Here is a 6,000-nt window from a genome sequence, read left to right as displayed (position 1 = left end):
CAATTAACAAAGACCTAGAAGAATTAAAGAATAAACATGCAGAGACAACACAATTACTGAAATTAAAAATACTCTAGAAAGAATCAATAGCAGAATATCTAAAGCAGAAAAATGAATCAGTGAGCTGGAAGATAAAATGGTGGAAATAACTTCTGAAGAGCAGAATAAGTGAAAAGAATGAAAAGAACTGAGGATAGTCTCAGAGACCTCTGGGACAATATCAAACACACCAATATTCGAATTATAGTTGGCCCAGAAGAAGAGAAAAAGAAAGGGTATGAGAAAATTTTTTGAGGAGATTAGAGTTGAAAATTTCCCCAATATGGAAAAGGAAATAGTCAATCAAGTCCAAGAGGCACAAAAAGTCCCATACAGAATAAACCCAAGGAGAAATGCCCCAAGACACATACTAATCAAACTAATAAAGACTAAACACAAAGAAAGAATATTAAAAGTAGCAAGGGAGAGGCAACAAGTAACATACAAGGGAAACCCCATACACTTAACACCTGATCTTTCAGCAGAAACTCTGCAGGCCAGAAAGAAATGGCAGGATATATTTAAAGTACTGAGAGGGAACAATCTACACCCAAGATTACTGTACCTGGCAAGGAACTCATTCAAAATTGATGGAGAAATAAAAAGCCTTTCAGACAAGCAAAAGTTAAGAGAATATAGTACCACCAAACCAGCTCTACAACAAATGTTAAAGGGACTAATATAGTCAAGAAATACAAGAGAAGAAAAAAGATGTACAAAATCAACCCCAAACAATTAAGAAAATGGCAATAGGAACATATATATCAATAATTACTCTAAGTGTAAGTGGATTAAATGCTCCTACCAAAGGACACAGACTGTCTGAATGGGTACAAAAACAAGACCCATATATATGTTGTCTACAAGATACCCACTTCAGACCTCAAGACAAATATAGACTGAAAATGAGAGGATGGAAAAATATATTTCATGCAAATGGGAAGCAATCCTCATATCAGACAAAATAGACCTTAAAATAAAGACTATTACAAGAGATAAGGAAGGACACTACATAATGATCAAGGGATGACTCCAAGAGGAAGATATAACAATTGTAAATATCTATGCACCCAACATAGGAGCACCTCAATACATAAGAGAAACACTAACAGACATAAAAGAAACTGACAGTAACACAATAGTAGAAGACTTTAACACCCCACTCACATCAATGGACAGATGATCAAAACAGAAAATTAGTAAGGAAACACAAGTCTGAAATGATACATTAGATGAGATGGATCACATTGATATCTTCAGGACATTCCATCCAAATGCAGAACACACTTTCTTCTCAAGTGCACTTGGAACATTCTCCAGGATAGACTACATCTTGAGTCACAAATCAAACTTCAGTAAATTTAAGAAAACTGAAATCGTGTCAAGCAACTTCTCTGACTGCAATGCTGTGAGGCTAGATAACAATTACAAGAAAAAAATTGTAAGAAACACAAACACATGGAAATTAAACAACACGATTCTAAATAACAGATTACTGAAGAAATCAAAAGGGAAATCAAAAAATTTCTAGACACAAATGACAATGAAAACACGACAACTCAAAACCTATGAGATGCAGCAAAAGCAGTCCTGAGAGGGAAGTTTATAGCAATACAATCGTACCTCAAGAAACAAGAAAAACATTGAATAGACAACCTAACTTTATAGCTAAAACAATTGGAAGAACAAAAACACCCCAAAATTAGCAGAAGGGAAGAAATCATAAAGATCCAAGCAGAAATAAATGAAAAAGAAATGAAAGAAACAATAGTAAAAACTAATAAAACTAAAAGGTGGTTCTTTGAGAAGATAAACAAGCTTGACAAACCTTTAGCCGGACTCATCAAGAAAAAAAGAAGAATCAAATCAACAAAATTAGAAATGAAAAAGGAGAGGTTACAACAGACAATGCAGACATACCACGGATTTTAAGAGACTATTATGAACAACTATATGGCAATAAAATAGATAACCTGGAAGAAATGGACAGATGCTTAGAAAAGTTCAATCTTCCAAGACTGAACCAGGAAGGAGTAGAAATTATGAACAACCCGATTACAAGCACTGAAATTGAAGCTGTGATAAAAAAAAAAAAAAAATCTTCCAAAAACAAATGTCCAGGACCAGAGGCTTCAAAGGAAAATTCTGTCAAACATTTAGAGAAGAGCTAATGCCTATCCTTCTAAAACATTTTCAAAAAATTGCAGAGGAAGGAACACGTCCAAACTCATTCTCCAAGGCCAGGGTGATGGTGATCACCCTGATACCAAAACCATTCAAAGACAACACACACACAAAAACTACAGGCCAGTATCAGTGATGAACATAGATGCAAAAATCCTCAACAAAATTTTAGCAAACAGAATTCAGCAACACATCAAAAAGCTCATATACCATGATCAAGTTGGGTTTATTCCAGGGATGCAAGGATTCTTCAATATATGCAAATCAATTGATGGGATACACCATATTAACAAACTAAAAGATAAAAACCATATGATAATCTCAATAGATGCAGAAAAAGCCTTTGACAAAATTCAGCACTCATTTATAATTAAAACTCTTGAAAAAATGGTCATAGAAGGAACCTACCTCAACATATTAGAAGCCATATATGCTAAGCCTACAGCAAACATTATTCTCAATGGTGAAAGACTGAAAGTATTCCCTCTAAGATCAGGAAGATGATGAGGATGTCCACTGTTGCCACTATTATTCAACATAATCTGGAAATCCTAGCTACAGCAATCAGAGAAGAAAAAGAAATAAAAGGAATCCAGATTGGAAAAGAAGAAGTAAAGCTCTCACTGTTTGCAGATGACATGATTCTATACATAGAAAACCCTGAAGATAGTATCAGAAAATCACTAGAGCGAAACAATGAATTTAGCAAAGTTGCAAGATACAAAATCAATACACAGAAATCATTTGCATTTCTATATACTAACAATGAAAAATCAGAAATAGAAATTAAGGAATCAATCCCATTCACCATTGCAAGAAAAAGAAGTAAATATCTAGGAATAAACTTACCTAAGGAGAGAAAAGAACTGTACACAGAAAATTATAAGACACTAATGAAAGAAATCAAAGATTACATAAACAGATGGAGAGATATTCCATGTTCCTGGGTAGGAAGAATCAACATTGTGAAAATGACTATACTACCAAACACAATCTACAGATTCAATGTGATCCCTATCAAATTACCAATGGCGTTTTTCACAGTACTAGAATAAAAATAATTCACAATTCATATGGAAACACAAAAGACCCCGAATGGCCAAAGCAGTCTTGAGAAAGAAGAATGGAGCTGGAGGAATCAACCTTCTTGACTTCAGATTATACTACAAAGCTACAGTCATCAAGATGGTATGGTACTGGCACAAAAACAGAAATATAGACCAATGGAACAAGATAGAAAGCCCAGAAATAAACCCATGCACCTATGGGTGCCTTATTTTTCACAAAGGAGGCAAGAACATACAATGAGGTAAAGACAGCCTCTTCAATAAATGGCGCTGGGAAAACTGGACAGCTGCATGTAAAAGAATGAAATTAGAACATCTCCTAACACCATACACAAAGATAAACTCAAAATGGATTAAAGACCTAAATGTAAGACCAGAAACTGTAAAACTCTTAGAGGAAATCATAGGCAGAACACTCGATGACATAAATTAAAGCAAGATCCTCTATGACCCACCTCCTAGACTAATGGAAATAAAAACAAAAGTAAGGAAGTAGGACCTGATTAAACTTAAAAGCTTTTGCACAGCAAAGGAAACTATAAGCAAGGTGAAAAGACAACACTCAGAATGGGAGAAAATAAAAGCAAGTGAAACACCTGACAAAGGATTAATTTCCAAAATATACAAGCAGCTCATATAACTCAATACCTGAACAAGAAACAACCCAGTCAACAAGTGGGAAAAACCTAAACAGACATTTCTCCAAAGACATACAGATGGCTAATAAACACACGAAAAGCTGCTCAACATCAATCATTATTAGAGAAATGAAAATCTGAACTATAATGAGATATCACCTCACACTGGTCAGAATGACCCTCACCAAAAAGTCTACAAACAATAAATGCTGGAGAGGGTGTAGAGAAAAGGGAATGCTCTTGCACTGTTGTTGGGAATGTAAATTGATACAGCCACTATGGAAGAGGGTATAGAGATTCCTTAAAAAACTAGGAATAAAATCACTGTATGACCCAGCAATCCCACTCATAGACAGATGCCTTGAGGAAACCAAAAAGAAACAGACACATGTATCCCATTGTTCATTGCATCACTATTTACAATAGGTAGAACATGGAAGCAACCTAGATGTCCATCGACAGATGAGTGGATAAAGAACTTGTCGTACATATACACAACAAAATATTAGTCAGCCATAAAAAGGAACACATTTGAGTCAGTTCTAATGAGGTGAATGAACCTAGAACCTATTATACAGAGTGAAGTAAGTCAGAAAGAGAAAGATAAATATTGTATTCTAATGCATATATATGGAATCTAGGAAAATCGTATTGAAGAATTTACTTACATGGCAACAGTGGAGAAACAGACATAGAGAATAGACTTTTGAACATGGGGAGAGGGGGGGAGATGGTGAGATGTATGGAAAGAGTAATATGGAAACTTAAATTACCATATGTAAAATAGATAGCCAACTGGAATTTACTATATGGCTCAGAAAACTCAAACAGGGGCTCCATATCAACCTAGAGGGGTGGGATGGGGCAGGAGATGGGAGGGAGGCTCAAAAGGGAGGGACTATATGTATGCCTATGGCTGATTGAGGGCGGGAGGAGAAGGGGACAACAGAGGATGAGATGGTTGGATGGCATCACTGACTCAATGGACATGAGTTTGGGTAAACTCTGGGAGTTGGTGATGGACAGGGAAGCCTGGTGTGCTGAAGTCCATGAGGTTGCAAAGAGTCAGTCATGACTGAGCGACTGAACTGAACTGATGGCTGATTCATGTTGAGGTTTGACAGAAAACAACAAAATTCTGTAAAGCAATTATCCTTTGATAATAAATAAATAAATAAACCCAAACAATTAATAAATAGAAGAAACTTAAAAAAGATCAAACCAGTCAATCCTAAAGGAAATCAACCACGAATCTGTTGGAAGGACTGATATTGAAGCTGAAGTTCTAATATTTTGGCCATCTGATTTGAGGAACCAACTCATTGGAAAAGACCGTGATGCTGGAAAAGATTGAAGGCAAGAAGAGAAGAGGGTGGCGGTAGAAGAGATGGTTAGATAGCATTACCGACTTAACGAACATGAATTTGAGCAAACTCCGAGAGATAGTGGAGGACAGAGGAGCTTGGCATGCTTCAGTCCATGGGGTTGCAAAGAGTCAGACATGACTTAGTGACTGAACAGCAACCACAACTGGGAAAGAGAGAGGCAAGGCAATGTAACAGACAGCCCAGAATTAGACCCACACAATTATGGCTACTTGATTTTTGAGAAAGGTGCAAAAAACAGTTCTGTGATAATGGCAGTCTTTTTTACTACATGGTGTTGGAGCAATTAAACATCCATATGCTAAACGATGAACCTTCACCTAAATATCATTCATTATACAAAAATTAGCTCAAAATGAGTCATCGATCTAAAACTAAAACATAAAACCTTTAGAAATCAATATAAAGGAAAATTTTTGTGGCCTGGAGTTAAATTTGGGTTTCTGAGCAGCAGCACCACTGACATTTTTGGCCTGATTATTCTTTGTCAGGGAAATGTTGCTGTGCATTGTAGGATATTTGGGCTTCCCAGGCAGCGCTAGTAGCAAAGAACCTGCCTGCCAATGCAGGAGACATAAGAGACACGGACTGGATCCCTGGTTCTGGAAGATCCCCTGGAGGAGGGCATGGTAACCCACTCTAGTATTCTTGCCTGGAGTATCCCCATGGACAGAGGAGCCTGGCGGG

The sequence above is a fragment of the Ovis canadensis genome, chromosome X (genome assembly GCF_042477335.2).
Source record: "Ovis canadensis isolate MfBH-ARS-UI-01 breed Bighorn chromosome X, ARS-UI_OviCan_v2, whole genome shotgun sequence".
Classification (NCBI taxonomy): domain Eukaryota; kingdom Metazoa; phylum Chordata; class Mammalia; order Artiodactyla; family Bovidae; genus Ovis; species Ovis canadensis.
The sequence above is the reverse complement of the archived record's forward strand: the minus strand, read 5'-3'. Positions refer to the sequence as shown.